Source organism: Thermobia domestica, chromosome 1 (assembly GCF_964235325.1).
Source record: "Thermobia domestica chromosome 1, izTheDome1.hap1.1, whole genome shotgun sequence".
NCBI lineage: Eukaryota > Metazoa > Arthropoda > Insecta > Zygentoma > Lepismatidae > Thermobia > Thermobia domestica.
The window spans coordinates 318782886-318803271 of NC_137454.1; the positions used below are offsets into that span (position 1 = coordinate 318782886).

General features: G+C 39.4%; 1 protein-coding gene across 9 annotated transcripts in view; it reads left to right on the forward strand.

The window, feature by feature from the left end:
* LOC145662658 (transient receptor potential cation channel subfamily A member 1-like) overlaps positions 1 to 20386 on the forward strand; it is a 426395-nt gene that overhangs the window by 123749 nt on the left and 282260 nt on the right. The window contains exon 1 of one of the 9 annotated variants that reach the window (XM_081728558.1): positions 12719 to 12979. The exons of 2 other annotated variants lie outside the window; for them this stretch is intronic. The gene's annotated coding sequence lies outside the window, so the exon portion shown is untranslated. Of the gene's footprint in view, positions 1 to 12718; positions 12980 to 20386 lie in introns of those variants that run through there. 6 more of the 9 variants (XM_081728501.1, XM_081728509.1, XM_081728483.1 and 3 more) reach the window with 6 other exon arrangements.

The window sequence follows — 20386 nt, forward strand, 5'->3', positions numbered from 1 at the left end:
GAAGTTGTTGTATTACTACACATCTGCTTTCGCCTCTGTCAACTCTGGTCGATCTCGTTGACTCGACATATTTGCTTTTTTATAACCTTTTCTTCGTTTACTGAACTAAACAGTAACTATTCTGAAATATACTACTGCGCATGCCTGGTAGATAAATATTTCTAATGCCAATAGTTTCCGTTTTGTCCAAGGAATGTTCTTTTTCTTATTCCCAGCATGACACTTTTATTACATTATATGAAGATGATGTAGGTCTAAATACCTCATGTATTACATAGAATGTAGGTTTAACTCTTCCAGCAAAGAAGAAACATGTGATCATAGTATACAACCCACAGAAGTGATAGCTTGCAATACAGTGGTCGTAATCCCTAACGACACAGAGAGTGAGCAGTGCCCTGCCCGTTGGTCTAGTGGCTAGCACGTGCGCCTTTGGTGTATGGTGTCCCGGGTTCGATTCCCGGCGGGAGAGCATCTATGATTTTTAACTGTCCTCGATGTTTCTGTGTTTGTGTCCCTGTCGTTATAAGTTATTAGAATAAGCAAATTAAACGAGTGAAGCAAGTAAAATTAGCAATAAGTAAGTTACTGAAACACGTTCGGTGAGTCAGTTAAAAAAAAGTGGACAATGAACTGGCTGTTCGCGCCGTCCATGCGAGTTCGAATCTATCTCGGCTTGATTTTTTATCCATTTGAGAGAAAGTATTATTTCTTTTCGCTAAGGTTGTCACACTCTTCGTATTTTTCGCCGTCGTTCACAATTAAAGTAACTGGCTATTCTTATTCTTTCTACGAATGATGGATCTTCTTTTTGGCTTCATGTCAAACATGCACACGTAATGAAAAGACGCTGTCGATAACAATAATAATAATAATAATAATAATAATAATAATAATAATAATAATAATAATAATAATAATAATAATAATAATAATATGAAATATTACTAGCTAACTCGTGTGTGTATTTCGACAATATAATTTTATATTATTATGTGGAAATAAGTAAGACTGGCTGGTGCCCGCCCCCCCCTAATTTTTTCGATACACCTTATGGGTCCACGGTGTCCAACGTTGGTCCCATCTCACTATCACCTCCTGTTCTTTCGATATAAGTTATCGACATTTTGCCTAAAGAGGGCTCTGCTTGGCTCCATGACTACCCACGGCAATGACTCTTCGTTCATTTTTCATTGAAATCACTTATTTTTCTGAGTACTATGAGTGCATACTGTCCAACGTTGCTCCCATCACTCAACAGTTTCCCGTTCTCTCGATATAAATTGCTAATATTTTGTTTGTAAGGGAGATATGGCGTTACAATTATTACGTTTGAAGAAGAATTGAGGAAGATATTGCCTTGCCACAAACAACACCTATTATTATTATTATTATTATTATTATTATTATTATTATTATTATTATTATTATTATTATTATTATTGCTTTACTTACCACTAATGTTGCCTACCTTTATTTGCAATGCAATGTGTTAGGCCTACTAAAAAGCAAATCAAATAACACTCCTCGCCATTCAGGCTCCCGAACTCGAATTACATGATTTACAGTTCTCTGTGTTAGAGGAAAGCACATTTATTATATTATTCTTTCAAATAACACGTTTCACAAGTTACTTCACTTTCAATGTGTAATTTCATATCATCACTAACAATCATCTTGTTCCGATACGAAAATAACCCCCTCCTGCAAAAAAAAAAAAAAAAAAAAGCCTGACCGTAGCGAAAAGGGCGTGAACATTCTTTATGCGATTTATCGGGTCCAATATTTCAATAAGTCTCTGCACACAAATATTTCAGTAAAAGAGGGAAAGTTATTCAAACTTTCTGAATACCAATTTATAGGCGAAATTTGGTTCCCTTGGAAGTTTTTAAGAGTTTAAAGGACCGCCATTTTGAACACTTTTGTCTGATTATTCTGGTTAACGAACTGAAGATATTTCAACAATTAATGTTTGTGCCAAGTTTCATCTCAATCCGCTGAAAATTAGGGTGGTTATGGCATTCACAAATAGTGTTATATATATACAGATAGATAGATAAACAGACACACAGAGGGAGAGAGAAAAAGTGTTTTGCTCCCTTCTCACACCTGTGGTGCGTCAGAGCTAAACCGGGCCCCTTTGCAAAACGTATTGACCAGCCTAACCTAAACACAAACCTCTTACTTGCTAACGTAGAAACGTGGTAGGGAGGTGTAAGGCATGTAGAAATTGTATTTTTAATAACCATGAGTATGGTCTACTTCCATGTTTTTCTTTTTACTTTTTGCAGCTACATCGGAACGTTCAATTTTTATTCTTTATTAATTGCAAATGGCGTTTACATTCAAAATATGAGGAATTTTGGTGACATTTGTTCGGATATTTTTCTCTTTTGAAATGAAGAAAAGAATAAAAGCAATACGCAAAGACAAAAAGTATTATCAGTACTAAACCTTACCAATAATAATTGCTACGAAAGACTAAATACGACCTCTTTTACCATCTCTCATGAGCTGCATGTATTATAAACAAAAAAATTTTAAAAATGTCCTCACCGAAGATTCGAACTGGCGATCTTTGCATTTGTAAGCCAGCACCTTAACCACTACACTAAGACCATGGCATGGTGAACAATTAGTTTTCGGCGTATTTGTTGTGTTTTTGTTTTATGTTCCCACTTCAACAAATTTTACTCTTTTTCCTAAGTTTAACAGATGTTTCTGGCTTTCTCTTTCGGTGTCGTTATTTATTTTAACTATGCACTATTCGTATTCACAGCTTGTGTCCCTCTGCAATGTCTTATTCAGATTAAACTTTCCTTTTTGCCCCTCAGTAAACATTTGATTGATTTAATTCTCATACTCTCCACGGATGGAGAGCAGGAATGCCAGACTCGAAAAACAGGTGTACATTTACTTTCCTGACAGATAATACCACTTACACGCTACCTGTCCGAATCCCAATGGTACGTGTAAGCCATCATTAGAAGAGACACCCACTCCCTTCCTTCGGTAGGGTCGTCCAAACAATACGGGACTACCTCTTCTTACGAGAGAGGTGAACCGTACATTACCAGACCCAATGACTGATGTAGACTGTCTACCTTTAAAGACAATGGTCATTTGGGAGCGGCGGCTCCCCTGGTAGGGTCGTGGCTCCTGCACCCAGTTGAACGCAGAAGACCTGGGACGAAGGAAGACCACTTCCTCAGCGCTCCTGAGGTACGAGTATGCGTTAGGATACTAAGTATCCCATACCGGACCCAAGAGAACGCATTACACTCTCTTTGAGGGCAGTACCTACATCATCCTCCCAGTAGGGCGTTGGATCCGGCCACCCAGGGCACACCAACTACCCACTCTTTTTAGCGTGTTGGGGTACCACGCAGCGTTATCTCCCGGACCCAAGGGCACGGCTTAGTTGCCCATTTCGGGGGATACCCGAAGGCTCACCCCCACCGGTAGGTACGGCAGTCGAAATTACCTACCCCACTGAGGACGTGATGGGGTCACACGTACTCTCCCAGATCCAATGGCACGAGTTAGTCGCCCGTTTCAGAGAATGCCCACAGACTCACCTCTGCCGGTAGGTTGTTGTTCTGGGTTACATTCAACCCCACAAGAAGAAGTTGAAGTTCAAACAGGACACTCGAATGGAAGGTCTGTTTCCAAAACTCCCACCCGAACCAATCTCCCCCGCCAGTACACTGTGGCCACAATGCATGCCCCAGGTAGCTTCCACGTCGGATATTTGCCTCCGGCACGAAGAGTATGTTCATTTACTGTGAACATACCCTTACGCCACCACTCTTCCTAATCGATTTGTACATGAATCGAATCTCCAGGTTAAATAATGCACTATTTCCTTTGACCCGTCCTTTCTCCGACAATTCGTTCTCTAGTTCTATTCATTTTTATTTCATCTTGGTACATTTTCCTCGTGCTATAGCTCAGAACTGACACATTATCGGATAACAACTTACTTTAAATCACTTCTTTTGTCATTCTACATCTTCCCTTGAAGTTTGACCCTTGGAGTTTAAAGATATACCCTGAATACTGCTTTGGTCAGTTGGTTCTATTAGTAAGGAAGATCTTTATGAATTGCAATTGAAGTACACTAAAAATTTCGGACTTGGGTGGATTACAACCTGGGCTACCTTTGTAGAAAACAGTTGCGTTAACTACTTCCCTTGGCCGACCACTTAGTTCGTGTTGCAAAAAAGCTGTTACTTAGTTGAAAACATTTCATGTAAGGCATATATGAAGACACAATCATTAATCGAGTTACTCATCATTTCCTTCTTCAACTCAGACCTTCAATAAACTTTTCTCAATGAGCAAAATGTCTCGAAACGTTCAAGTTGACGCTGAGGTTTTAATGTTCGTTCCAAAACATAGGAAGAACAAAATATAGCAGACGTTATTTTTTAATTACAGTAGAGCGTCGATTATCCGAACGTCGGTCAACCGAACGACCGCTTAACCGAACTGTGTACTCGCTCGCACCTGTTACTCTCCCACCCTACCGTCCATCATCCCCCTCAAGTTTCCTACAATAGTCGCCGCACTGAGCCACCGCTAGCGGAACATTGCTTCTAATGGGGCCTTCATAAGGCGCTGCTGACCGGCCAAGCCGCCAGTCGCTGTGTTTCAACAATCAGTACACTTCTGTCGGTTTGGCACTGGCTGTAGAAGTAGCGGCAGTATCAAAGCTGTTCACAGCAACAGCTGCGCCAGCTTAGAGTTGAGGCGTGCCGCTCCGCGCATGGCAAATAAACATGTACAGTTCGATTATCAGAACAAACCAGTTTTCCGAAACCAGTGTCCCCCAATTACTTCGGATAATCGACGCTTTACTGTATTTAAATTCTATCAAGGCTTCGAGTAATATTAGTTAGGTTTCCAGATATTTTAAAGTAAAACTTGCTTAGCCATGTCGTGCTAGAACATGTTTAAAGTAAAACTTCCGTAAGTATTAGTATAATTCGTTACCTTTCTACGAAGGGATTGTAGCATAGTGGTATTGTTTGAAACTTGATAGACACGAGTTCGACTCCCGTCGTGTTAATTTTCTTAATCAAATTTTATTCTTTACGTAATTGTGATTGTAATTCTGTTGTTATTTTATTATAAAGGTAACCAAGAAAGTTCTGTCACTTTTTGTGGAAGTCTGTGTTCGATTGGCCCTCAGACTGTGAGTTGAATGCGAATGGAGATAAGGCGAAGATCAGTTGTTGGTATCGGTATGGCCAACACAGTACCTGGTTGTGACAGTTCAGTTACACTGTGAACTTGTGTAAGGATAGAGTGAACTTCGGACCTCCACAGAGCGTCATAAGATCGTGTATGCTACGCGAGTTCAAACTAGGGTCAAACGCCGTTGAAGCGGAAGATATGGCAGGTATTTGATGAGCCATACGTGTCGTCACTACGCGGCAGGACAGCGGTGGTTCAACAAGTTCAAGGTCGGTGACGAAACACTCAAAGATGCGCCACGTGCCGGAAGACCAGCATATGTACAAAATGAAGATCTTCATCCAGCAATTGAGGCGAACAGTGGCCAGACATGTGAGGTAGTGGGACTACAATTCAATGTGAGTGGAGAAACTATTCGGCAGCACCTCCATCAATTGGGAAGCACTTAAAGTTGGGTCGATGTGTCCCACATGATTTGACTCCGGGCCAGAAGCCAACGCGAGCAAACATCTGTGTTTCTTTGATGCCTCGCCTGAGGAAGGAGCCATTTCTGGACAGGGTGTTTACATGTGATGAGAAGTGGATCCTGTACGAAGCTCCATGGCGCCGTCATCATTGGTTAACATCCCATGCACCGGTTCCAAAACAGCCGAAACCAGCACTGCACCAGAAGAAGGTCCTTCTGTGTGTTTGGTGGACTGCGCGCGGCATCGTTTATCGGGAGCTGCAAACAGTTGGTCAGGACATCAAAGCAACTGTGTACTGTCGGCAGTTGAGCCTATTCAAGAAAAATTCAAAACTCTGGATCCAGCACTTCTAAATCGCAACGGGGTTCTCCAGTTACAGGACAACGCTAAGCTCCACGTGGCTATTTGCAACACTATTCCATCCGTAATACTCCATGGATGCACCGTCCGATTATCACTTGTTCCGTTTCTTGAACAATCAGCTTAGAGAACGCCAGTTCAAATCCCTAGTAGAGGTGGAAAATGCACTTGATATCTTCTTCGCTTCACCGCCCACCAAGTTCTACCACGTTGGAATCCATGGCCTTCCAGATCGTTGGCTGAAGGTCGTCGATGCTCATTGGGACTATTTTTGATCTTCGAGGTACGTCTAAGGTAACTACTATGTTCGAAGATAGTGGGTGAAAAAACGACAGAATTTTCTTGGTTACCTTATAGTAGAAATTCAAGAAACGATGGTTCACATTCAGAGTCCAGAGGCAACCAGAACAATAGGATTAGAGTTAGCAGTAAAGAACATGCGAGGAGTAATTTTAGTAATGACACGTGTAGACAATATGTGCACCATAATAAAAGCAATCGCAATCCTCAGGCAGGACAATATTTAAGTATTGCACCAACAAAGCTTAACTTAAATCAGGTTATTGTTTAAAGACCTTCAGTGCACACTCAACTCAACAAACATTTTACTTACAAAAATAGTGATTGTGTGAGATATCAGAGCCTAAACTAATATCGCTTTCAAAAAACGAGTCCGGTTTTAAGACTTCCTGTTATAAATACACCAAGCATATGTAATTGAAATCCACTGTATTGTGCAGCATCGTAACTTAGATTTTTTCTGGGGGGAAGCATTAATACGTGTATTTGGGCCCCCTAGAAAGAGTTATTTATCTAATTCTTGGGCCCTCTATTTACATCTTTCTCTTACTCTTTATGGGCCATCCCGCACGACAAGGTCTGCGGGGCCGGTAGTTACGTCCCTGGGCTCGTCCCATACATGACGAATTAATTAAGGGGGCAACATTGACAAATTTCAAAGCCATACGAATAAATATTATTTCTAGGGCCTCTAATAGTAGACTTTTTTTTACTGAAATGGGCCCACGACTCATTTTTGTTTTATTTACCTTTTGTGTATTGTTTTGTTTATGTAATGTAGTGAACCTATTTAATGCTTCATTTATAATTTCATGTTCGTATCGTAGGCTATATGGAGTAAGAAAATTTTGTCTTAAAATGCCCCCCCTCAAGCGCCGGGAAGCTTTTCAGGGAGGTCAGTTGCCCCCTGCCCGCTACAAGTTACGGCCCTGGTATTGTGACAGACCTGAAGAACAAGTAATAGTAGATATTTTGTAATGTTATGCAATGGGACGACTGTTTGTCTGAACATTGTAGTGAAACTGACGGACAATTAGATAATCAGATAAAAACAATAGAAATAAATAAATTTTACTAATTTTAATAACAATGTTAGGGCACTCTTTTAGTAGAGTGTAATCAGTTTTCTCGACATCTGTGCCCAAATGACTAAAACTTGTGTTACATGTATTATTATTAGATATTCAGGTGAACCAAGGAAACAAATCAAAGAAGTAAACTTATGCATAGTATCAATAATAGGCGCCGACTTCAAGAAAATATATGGGGGGGGAAACAATGAATGAATATATAATCATATTCAGCCGTTTTCTATCAATTGTTTGATGAAAGTCGGGGGTGGACTGGCCCACCCTGCTACCCTGCAAATGTAGGGTGGGCCCCCCAATCAGTTGGGCCCCCTCCATCATCCATCATGTTCTTTCACCAAACTTTTAGTCAGAAAAGGCAACCTCTACAGGCTAAAAGGTTAAGAAAATTACGAATCCAAGAGAACATTTTCAGTAATTTGAGAGGGAAAAGAAAGTTAACTAAATTTTGAATGTGATAGGTTGAAAAATTTGAATTTCATGAAGCTGAAGGCACAGACTAGAATATACAGACCTCAAACTCAGCGAAAGACTGGAACTTGGTGACAGTAGCGATCTGAAATTACCTACTTGAAAATTTCGGAAGTAACCACAGACTAGATTATCTTTTTCTTCTTATTTTTCTTCCATTTTGTTATATAATCGTATTATTGGATAGTAGAAGTTAGATTATTTTAAGGATAAACGGTTTAATTTCACTGTTATATCTGATAACTGAAGGGAATAATTGATTGTATACCACATTAAATATACGTGATTCAGGATCAAATTAGTTATTTCCTCCATTTACCATGTAAATCTATCAGTGGTGTTCTGTGTTGTAAACACTGCTTTCAAAGTGAACTCTTAAAAGGAAGAAAATTCTATTAATATATATATATATATATAAAAAAAAAAAAAGCTGGAAAGGAACATCCAGTCCAGAGACAGTACAAGAAGAAGTGAACATTAGCTTATCTGATCGTTCTGCGCTACATGACACTGAGATGCGAAGCAGGCGAAAACAATCCTCCGGTTAATATGACAACCCATGACATTACGTTACAAGACCGATGTCATCGCTATCCACACACGACGACACTGATTCCGCCCATCGAGAGCGTTGATTGGTTCTTTCGCTGTGCAGACGATCCAAACTGATTTCATTAGCGCATATAGGAAGTTGTTCGTCTGTACGTATTCTAGTCTGTGCACTGTTGCCAGATCTACTGATTTTGCAGGAGATCTCCTGCTTTTTCTACGTCCTACTGATCTACTGCGAAAGAAAATGAAAAGTGAACAATCTCCTGCTTTTTCTTACTTCGAGAAGTTAAAGAAATATATTATTATTAATATTGAATTGTCAATGTTTCCTCACATAAAAAGACGAAATTTCTCTGTTGTAATACACAAAGCTTTGTAGAGCATATAGTTATAGAGCTTTACTGTATATAATATGAATCCAAAGGATACAACTGTATGCCATCTTCTATATGCATTATGGTTAGCGTTTTTATGACTTTCTGTAAGATTTACAAGTATTGTGTATTCCATCAATAGATGTGCAGTTCGGCAAATTGTTTGAACTTCCCCTGCTGGATTTTACAACAGTATTCCTTCCTCCCTCCAACCCTCTTTTGACCGCATGTGCGGGGTTGCAATGTCTGATCACCTTGCTGCATGTTATTTACAAGTTCATTCGCTGAACTTTGCTCCCAGGGTCTCCACATCTTGTTACAATCGAATATAATATAGAGTATATATATAAGAAAACTATATATGTTGAACAGCAATCTTCTAAACACTGACTGAAAGGACAGCGGTTGGAACTGTGGCAACTAAGCACTCCACGTGGACCTGACGAGCGGTTGTCAAATGCAGGAAATGAGGGTTCTGGTTGGCCATTTAGTTATCGGGGGTGTTTTCCACAAGTTCTCGCGGACGATGACTTATTTATGGCACTAGCCCCCACACATAGAAGGCGGCATCCTTTATATACAAACTGCACATGTATTCATGGAATAGAGAATACGTGTTGTTTAAATTGGAACTTGGGCTGGAATAGTGGCTTAGATCGTTTCTCCGCGATCGTCAGCAAGAAATCGTCTTACACCACGGTCACGTGTGACTGCACAATATAGCTACGTTATCGCTACGTGCATGAAAAGACATTTTCACACTCCACTTTGCTCTTTCACTACGTTTTACTTCACACATGTTTGTATCAAATAATACTAATATAAATCGGGACTTTTCACTTTTCACGTAGTTCATCGGAAATGAATTCAGGATTGCTTGTTTTGACTACTGCCCTCTTAATAATGGCAAATTTTATTGTCCCCCCCTTCCGGATTTACATTCAAACGCCAGCACTGTATGTGTCTACTGCTTTCTCCTGTTTTTTATCTTCGAATCTCCTGCTTTTCCAACTGACTGGTCTGGCAACACTGAGTCTGTGGCTGAAGGTCAAACAAAACTATTATAATGTTATGCAAATGTCAAGACATAGGGGCCAATTAAATATTGACTTCTGTGATCGCAACGCATCTTTGCTATCAATTTACGACAAACAACGAGGCCGATTAAATATCGTTATTCCGAACCTTTGCCATCACAGTGTCTCGCAAAATTTTTCTCTTCGTTTATGACGTTTTTGCGATTTTACTTTGCGTGGAATTAACATACCTATGTTAGTCAAATTCCAAATGAAAGTTTGTGGTTCTGCATAATTTTGCCTGCTCTCTGAAAAAGAAAAAATCACCAAACTGCATGTTTATTCAGAAATATTGTTCTATAATTCGGATTCAAGACTTTCAATATGATAAATTTAGTTTCAAAATCGCAAACTCTTACGATTGACGCCGTTCCTTTTCGGAAATTGATCGCACAGACGCGTTGCGATCACGCAAGTCGTAATTTAATCAACCCCATAGATACTGAAATTAACGCTGCACATTGTAAAAATATTGGCGGCGAATCAGTTAGACTGGCTGAAATTAATTAAGTTCAAATCATTATCAATGATATTCGTTAAACTACACAACAAACTGAAAATTTTAATGAGAATAGAAACAACAGTTATTTGACTTATTAAATACAGGATTCATGCTAATTTAAAATTCCTGTGGAAGGATGCTAAACCTAATGAAGCAAATCCCTTCTCGTTCATGTAAAAAAGTACTTGTTGACCTTTGTACTATTTACAGTATCTGTTCCTATTTTAATATACCTTACCTACAATTACACCTGTTTCGTTTCAGGCCTTCACTATTCATTGTCAATCACAAATATTTATTTTCATGCTTCTTTTGCTCTTCCTACATGCATGCATCTATATAGTATTACTGCGCAAAATTAGTACTTTCAATTTGTAAAGTGTTGCAAACTACGCACTAAGAAATTACTGAAACAATGAATCATTCTTACTGCGGAGGATATAGCTTAGAAACTGCTGCTAAAAGTTCGTGTGGATGTAGGGCATAAGAACTACAGTGCATTAAGCACGAACTAACTTATACTAGGTGGCCACTGAAAGCACGAATACTATCTAAGCGAGTCAGAGCAGGGTCGTAGCTGGGTGTCCTGAGCCGCAGCGAGGGGGTGCGTCCGTAGAGAGCAAGCGCGGAAGCGGCGGTGAGAACACGCATATATGAGGAGAAACATATGCATTGTATGTCGTAAAGCTTTGCAACACCTGTATTATCACTTTGCACACTGTCTTCACTTATAACTTCCTTTCATCATGTCCTTGTTATTGAGTATGATGTGGTACTTCTCCCTGGGATGGTACTTTCCATTTCGTATTATGCATTTAATGTGTAACATCCCAATATTTTTTTATTACTTTTATAATCCTATTGCAAAATCATTTAAAAAACAGCTTCTTCTGTGGATTGTAGAAATTTATGCTCCATATCAAGAGATACCATCCAAAATTTTGCCACATTTCCCTACATTGCTCGCAGATGCACCTTCCCTCTTACTAGTTGCCGCTCTACATTTATGTATTTCCTTCTACAACAGGAGCATACACATCCTACGTTAGTTAATAACAGTAGGTTTAAAACATTTTCATATTATGCTCTACTACCTGTCCACCTCATATCGCATCAATCCGCGAACTCATAAAGTCGAGAATTTAACTTTGATTTTCTCCCTTACTAATCAAGCTACACTAGAGATGTACATGAGTCGAATTTAACCGAGATTTCAGCCTGTCTCGACTTGTCTCGAGAAAATGTCTCGACTCGAAAATGTGTTTCTGTCTCGACTCGAAAATGTGTTCCTGCCTCGACTCGACTTGAATTCGAGATGAGACATCTCGAAATTCGAGTCGAGACAAAATATACGAGTTAAAATATACGCACACATCAGTCAGAACATTATGACTACATACCTAATTGACAGTGTGTCCACCTTTGGCACGGATAACAACGACGACGCGTCTTGGCATGCACGTAATGGTCCTTGGTAGGTCGCTGGAGAGATTTGGCACCACATGTACACACACAGGTCACCTAATTCCCGTAATTTCCGGGGAGGGGAGCGATGTGCTCTGACGTCACGTTCAATCACATCCCAGATGTGTTCGATTGGCTTCAGATCCGGCGAGATACGGGACCAGCACATCACTTGGAACTCGTCCTGTGTTCCTCGAACCACTCCATCACACTGCTGGCCTTGTGATATGGTGCATTATCTTGTCGAAAAATGCCAAATATCATGACATTTATTATTAGTTTTAGTTAACTGAATTGAGCTGAAAATTAAATCTTGATCTCAAAGATCAACTATTAAGTTTATGCGTTCTGTACCTTTCTAAAGTAATAAATGTTGGAATTGTTTTCAAGGTTGTTTCTGAGTAAATACCTTCTTCAAAATAATGTTAAAAATTACAGAAGGATTATCGAGACATTCGAGTCGAGTCTAGATTTTTACGAACAGTTTCGACTCGACTCGAGAAATACGTTTGTCTCGACTCGTCTCGAATTTTACAAAGTGTCTCGACTCGTGCGCATCCCAAGCCATCTGCGGAACTTATCCCATATATAGGTCTATATCTTTCTTACATATTCAATTTTTTAAAATAACGTTACATTTCTTCTGTCAATTTTACGTATGCTTGCACAAAATAGAACTGCATTCTCATTTACAAATTGTAGTATCATCCATCATTTCTTTAATCAATTTTTAATTACTACTCTTGAAAATAATTATTAAGAACATAACTTCTTAGAGATATAAATGACTGAGACCTAGGTCTGCATCTGAAGGTTTAAACCTCAATTGATATTATGAAAGAAGAAAGGAAGGAGAAGAAATGAATTGGTAGAAAGGTGTGTTGCTATGTATAAATAACAAATAAGAGTGCGATAGGAAATTGTTTCTAGTGATTACAAGTGTTTGGTGATTGGTGTCAAAGAAAAGCATAGGAAACGTTAAAAATTCAAATTTTCGGACACTAAGAAATGCTTAAAACATATCAATTATAGTAGAGTATTATTGTTAAATACATCAATTGACTACCGGTGTACGAGAAGTTAATATAATTCACTGATACTACACTAGAAGTTAAAATCGTGTAGGGTAATCTTTCCTATAATTACTGATAAATTTGTTTAAGATGAGAGTATTTAGCATATTATTTCTTGTATCAGAAATTCTAAATATCGTTGTAATACCGTATAATATAACATTTTAGTTTAATGGTGTAACATTGCGTAGAACTATGGCCTATTCTACCTTAAACTATATCATGTTCTATTTTGTAAGATTATTCACAGTTTTTCTTTTTCAGCTGCAGTAGTGTGTGATACTACAGTGAAATAAAATAATAATTGGTGTAGGTTGAACTTGGGAAGACATATTTTAGATTTTCTATATTACCTAGTGGATTCGTGCCCATAGCTGCAACGTAAAATTAGCTAATACATTTGCAGACGTTATAGTAAAGTATAGTTAAAGTTTTCTTCAACATTCTGTTCTTTCAAATTAGTTTAATGGAAACAATTTTACAATGCGAATTTTAAAAAATGAGATTCCAAATGAGATCTTCTTTCATGCTCAACCCCGTTAAATCCATTCTTTGCTTGTTTGTTTAAATGTGTTCTGAGATGCCTGCGATGCCTGCTATACCTAGGTATATGACATGACTAAAACGGTATCCTCTTAGCACCCATTATATTCAAGTAAAAAAAATGGCTTCAAAGTTGGCTGTTATGCTAAACTCCATAGGCGGCGCCACAGTGGGTGCAGTGGGTGCAGTAACTTCGATTTTCAGATTGCCTACAATAATCCTTTCTGTTTTGCATATTTCTTGTTTCCTATGTTTGGATATATTTGAGTGACTTCTTAAGTGTCTCATAAGTTACTTGCTATCATACTGTGTTATATATATATATATATATATATATATATATATATATATATATATATATATATATATATATATATAGTGGTGTCCACCCCCCCTTATGTCTATGACGCACCCCCCAATTGTCTATCCGTAGGTGTTCTTCCATGAAAAAAAAATCTTTTCGATTAATTTTACCCCCCTCATCAAACATTTATATAGATTTTAACCCCCCCAAATATTTCAATGACGCAGTTTGCATCATAGCCCCCCCTTGTGGGCACCCCTGATATATATATATATATATATATATATATATATATATATATATATATATATATATATATATATATATATATATATATATATATATATATCCAGGGTGGCCCATTTCAATCTTTCCTTGGAAATATCTCGAAAACGGTTGAACATGTAGCAAATACCATGGGGCAAATCGGATAGTGATGTCGCAGTGCCCCCAGGGCCGCTCCTCAAGGGGGCCCGGGACCTAACTTTAAAATTTTAAATGAAAACATGGGGCGACTGACACCTCGTTCGATAGATCTTTAAAAAATAAAAACCGATGTGCCAAAAGAGTTTTCATATCGTTCACCGTATTCAAAATGGCCGCCAAGATATGTTACCTGTATCAGAAAAGTGAAATGAAATCTTTAAGTTTTACGTCCCACGTTTATGCCGGTTAGGCTAAAGGAGACGGTGATGATGAGAGATAAATGAAATGGTGGAATGAAGAAAGTGAGAGGAAACTACCTGTATCAGATAAACGTCCAGTATCACTAATATGAAAACGGTTGACATAAATGAACCAAACAAAAACTCAAATAGGAAAGCCATGGGACAAATCGAATAATGTCGTGGTGCCCCCAGGGCCGCCTTTCATGGGGGCTCAGGCCCAAATTAGGAATTTTAAACGAAAATATGGGTCAATTGATACCTCGTTCGGTAGATCCTCATACACTAAACAGCGTTGTGGCAAAAGATTGTTCATATGGATCACCGTTTTTAAAATGGCCGCCAAGACATGGTGCATGTAGTGTATGAAACGTCCAGTACCACTAATATGAAAACGTTTGGAGATAAATGAACAACATAGAACTTGTACAGGAAATCACAGAGGGTATTTCTTATTCCACGCCTCGAGAATAATCCAAGGGAGTAAAAGATTATTAAAGTATGAGTGACATAATGCTAAAGAGGAAATCTAATTGTTAGAAAATTATCTTTCCGATCTGCCTCCGTAAGTGGATGGAGCGGGAATGAATGGTAAAATGTCAAATGAGAATCCCACTTTTACTTGCAATAGGTATGGTTTGTCTGAAACACTTGGGTGTACAAGTGACTGGTACTGTAATGAACCGATATTGTGCAGACGACTTTTAATCAAAACCAATGTTTGTACATATTGTTCTAAAATTGCATTGTTCAACAAATTAGTTTTGCATTTCAGTTGATTTATTTTTGCACAACCCATTGCCTCAAAATGGAAGGTACTATTTAACAAGAATTTTACCTACTTTTTTCCATTACAGACATCTATCTCTTATAAAAACACATTTCAGATAAATTGTTGTGTAGATGCAATCTGCAAAAGCTAAGGTTCTCATTTGCAATTTCACCGTTCCTTCCCGTCCCGCTTCACCCACTTACGGAGGACGTTGGAACGATGATTTTCTAGGAATCAACTTCCTCCTTTGCATTATAGCACTTTTACTCTAATTATCTACTCTGTTGCAACATTTTCGAGCCGTGAAATGATAAATGCCCTCTGTGATTTACTATAGGAGTTCTATGCTGTCCATCCGTTACTATCTTCAACCGTTTTTATATGAGTGGTACTGGACGTTTTATATGGTACATGCACCATGTCTTGGCGGCCATTTTTGAAAACGGTGACCCATATGAACAATCTTTTGCCACAATGCTGTTTAGTGTATGAAGATCTATCGAACGAGGTATCAATTGACCCATATTTTCGTTTAAAATTCCTAATTTGGGCCTGAGCCCCCATGAAAGGCGGCCCTGGGGGCACCGCGACATCATTCGATTTGTCCCACGGCTTTCCTATTTGAGTTTTTGTTTGGTTTATTTATGTTCAACCATTTTCATATTAGTGGTACTGGACGTTTATCTGGTACAGGTAACATATCTTCGCGGCCATTTTAAATCGGTGACCGATATGAAAAATCTTTTGCCACACCGGTTTTTAGTTTTTAAAGATCTATCGAACGAGGTGTCAGTCGCTCCATGTTTCCATTTAAAATTATAAATTTATGCCCCGGGCCCCCATGAAGAAACGGCCCTGGAGGCATTGCGAGATCACTATTCGATTTGCCTCATGGTATTTGCTATTTGGATTTTAGTTCAGTTCATTTATGCTCAACCGTTTTCGAGATATTTCCGTGGAAAGATTAAAATGGGCCACCCTGTATATATCTCTGTATATATATATATATATATATATATATATATATATATATATATATATATATTTAGTAAAACTGATTATTTTTGAGATCTTAAGGCTCAATAGTGCGGAGCGTTCTGGCAACAATGTTAGGAGGTGTTGTCCCATCCTACCTGCACCCACATTATCAAAATCCTGGCGTCGCCTATGCTAAACTTCAAGTTCTTAGTGATTCCCTTCTTAAGAAGCATTTTGGAGCTACCAGGACTTCGAGAAACATTGCAGTATTCTCGCAAGTCAGTCATTTTTAATTAAGATGATTCAAGACAGAGTGCCTCTTTAGATCAACATTCTGATAAGGAATATCTTGAGGAAAAGATTTGGATAATTTTTATGTTTTTGCCAATAAAAGTCTTGCTGTTTAAAATTGAGAGATAAACCCAATTTACTTGATATTAAGAAACTCAACGCTAATAAGCGAAACAAGATGAGAGAAGTATTTTTTTTCAGGAATTTTAAACTTGTTTTGAGCTATTGTTCTTCTAAAACCTGTTAAATCCAACACATCATACCAATTTCTCAGGTCCTAAAGTTCAAATCGAGTGCAAATGCTCTCTTTGCATTTGTCCATAACTTTTTCCGGCGTTAGGATGTGGAACGCTCATCGCTCAGTTCCTCGGAACTCCTGCCAGCCACTGGTCCTCCAGGTTGGGAGTTGCACTGGGAAGGTCACCCTGCATTTAAAACCTGTGATCCAGCACAGTAAAAAAAAATAAGTCTCGGATGTGGAGTGCCTTTTTGGATGCCAACCTTGCTGTGAACTATTTACGATGAATGGATTTGTGGATTTTAAGACGCATGGACCCATAGAGCCATGGAAAGGAGGAATCAAGCGAATGCGTACCAGCAAGACTGTGTGAAGTGGTGCCCTGAATAGCTGGTGGAAATCTTAGGAACTATATGGTCCGTACGTTTTCCCTCCATCCTGTCTTGCTGTTATTTGCGTCCAGTTTTTGTTGTCCAGTGTCCAAGTCTTCGATAAAGATAAAAACAAAAATAAAAAATATTTAAAACATAAAAAGTAAAAGAAGATAATAAAAGTAAAAAAAAAAATATTTAAAAATCTGCACTACTTCTTTTGTGGGCTGGTGTAGTCCTTTTTGGTTGTTGCTGTTCGACAGGTTGTTTCTTTTAGTTCCAATTCTTGAGTTTCTGTGAACGGGAATGATTTTCTTTCACCTCCATTCCGCTTGACTGCGTCGACCCCATGATGATCTTACGATGAGGGCGTTCTTATTGGATAGCCAGGAGAGTAGAATAGCATAACTGCACACCGCAACGGTCTTCTCCTTTTGTATATTTAATACCAACTTTATATGGCTACTAAAAATCTTTAAATCGGATCCGGGCTCATCCTCTTGGAAAAAGCCCACACCAAACGAAAATGAGACAGATTCTCAAGTTATAGATAGTGTGGAAAACACAAGTATTATGATGGTTCTTGTTCGATATCTTGTCCGATAAAGATGCTGATAGTGCCAACGCTGAAGCAAATCGTCCGAGTTCTATTAAGGGCTTGCCCCCTTACTCTATTAATAAAGTTATTATTTATAACACTGGTCAGGTTAGATATCAAGAAATTACGAAATGACATTTTATTTATGGAAACGGTCGACGAGAAGCAAACAGCGAAGCTTCTCAAGTTAACTACATTGAACCAGTGAACGTGTTGGTAGAACCCTATCGACTACTGAAAGTCTCTTGCGTTATCATGTTGGGACTTTCTAAATGCTACCGAGGAGGAGATTAAATTTGAGTTGGCTGACCAACGTATTGTAGATGTAGCTCGCATCAAAAGTAAGATGTCAGGTGAACTTGTTGCTACTCATATGTCAGTCACTGATTCTTACTTTCAGTTTGCCTACACTTCCGGATTACGTGAAGGCTGATTGACTCAAGGTTCGTTCCCTGCGCTGTTACAAATGTCAACACTTCAGACACACCAGTATGTCGTGTAGCGCGAGTGCTGTTCTTTGAGCGAATTGTGGCACTGTTCAACACTTTGACGTGAGACACATATATTCGAGAGCGAATGGTTGTTAAGAAGATCTCTGCTGCTGATGCCAAGCGTCACTTAAAAGAAAGCATCCCTTTCTAGAATTCTGTGCCCTTTGCTACTGTTGCAGCCACCTCTTCTAAATCTGGCATCCCAGTTGTCTGACGTTTCCACCAAAAGAAATATTGTTCCTGACAAAAGTCCAGAAATTCCGACTTCAGTCGTATCAACTATCGAATCTTCAAAACCTCGCGTGTTTCTGTCAGTATTCTTTCAGGTGGTCTTGGGTTTCCAGTTAAAACTTTGAAACAGTTCCTACTTCCTTTCATTCTGGCCAAATGACCTGACCATCTGAACCTCCTAGACTTGAATACAGGGGTGGACTGGCTATGTAAAAAGGGCGCGGTCACATACTCTGGGAGGGCGCCGTCCATCTGAGGCTTTCGCTTGTATGGAATACCCCCTCCAAATGAAAGAAAGTGCCGGGGGCTTCCCTCGGAAAATTAGTACACAAAAAACAACAAAAGATTAAGTAGCTATTACAGTTAATCATGATAGAATTATACAAATTCAATATTTTCATATAGGGGGCGCGGTGGCTCAGTGGTAGAGCGTTGACCTCCGGTGCTTGGGGTCCCTGGTTTGATCCCAGCTCGCGCCGTGTGGACTTTGTGGTGGACAAACACCGTGCTCGTGGGTTTTCTCGGGATTCTCCCGTTTCCTCCCACTTTCTTCATTCCACCATTTCATTCATTTCTCATTATCACCGTTCCATTTAGCCTAACCGGCATAACCGTGGGACGTAAAACTTAAAGATTTCATTTCATTTTTTTTCAATATTTTCATAAACAAACAAAGAGACTTTGAGTACTAAATACGAGGCGAGTTTTTTAAGTAAGGTCTGTTTTGTTGTAGACACTAGTAGTTCGCGCGCATACCGCAACTAGCGTGTGCGTTGTGTATCGGCATGCCTCGGGAACAACTGTGCTCAGTTTCAACTCTGTAGCTGACCTGTACGGTTGTGTTCTGTGCTTTCGCAATGTTTAAGACTATCAAGTCGCCCGCCGCGTGTGAGGTTCGCTCAGTGATACGGTTTTTGTCAGCAAGTAACCTGTCTGGTGCAGAAATTCATCGACAGATTTGCGAAGTGTACGGTGATACTGTTATGAGTGCAGCAAAGTGCGTAAGTGGGTACGAGAATTCAAAAATGGCCGTGACAACGTCCATGATGAGGACAGCTCCGGTCACCCTTCTTCGATTACAGACGATTTGGTGGCTTCAGTTGAAGCGAGAGTTCGTGAGAACAGGCGCTTCACAATAACAGGTCTCTCAAACGAATTTCCTGATGTGTCGAGATCAGTGCTTTACAAAATTGTTTCTGAACACCTAAAGTTTAGGAAACTGTGCTCCCGTTGGGTCCCGAAACTCCTAAAGAGGACCACAAAAACCAAAGATTTGAGTGTGCCATGAAGTTCTTGACTCGTTATCACGAAGAAGGTGACGGCTTCTTGAGTCAGATCGTAACTGGAGACGAAACATGGGTTTCGCATATCACGCCCGAATCGAAGCAACAGAGCATGGAATGGAGACACACACACTCGCCTGTAAAGGTAAAGGCTAAACTAACTCTGTCCCAGCGCAAAATCATAGGGTCGGTGTTTTGGAATAGGCATGGTGTTTTGTTGGTCGACTTCATGCAACGAGGAACCACTATCATTGCAGAAGCATACTGCCAAACACTGTGAAAGCTAAGCAGAGAGATTCAAAACAAACGACGCGGCATGCTGACAAAGGGTATTGTTCTTCTCCATGACAATGCAAGACCTCACACTGCAGGTCAGACCCGCGATTTGTTGGACAGTTTTGGCTGGGAAGTTTTAGACCACCCACCCTACAGTCCTGATCTTACCATCTGTTCCTCCACCTCAAACAACACCTCAGTGGCAACCGTTACAATGATGACGACGATGTGAAAACGGCAGTGAACTCTTGGTTATCGGAGCAGGCGGCAAGTTTTTATGAAGAGGGTATTTTGAAATTGGTTGAGAGGTATGATAAGTGTTTGAACATTCTTGGCAACTATGTCGAAAAATAGAGTAAAGTATGTGCTTTCTGAAAATACATTTACTTTTTTGAAATAACCTTTCGTTGTGTACGGCC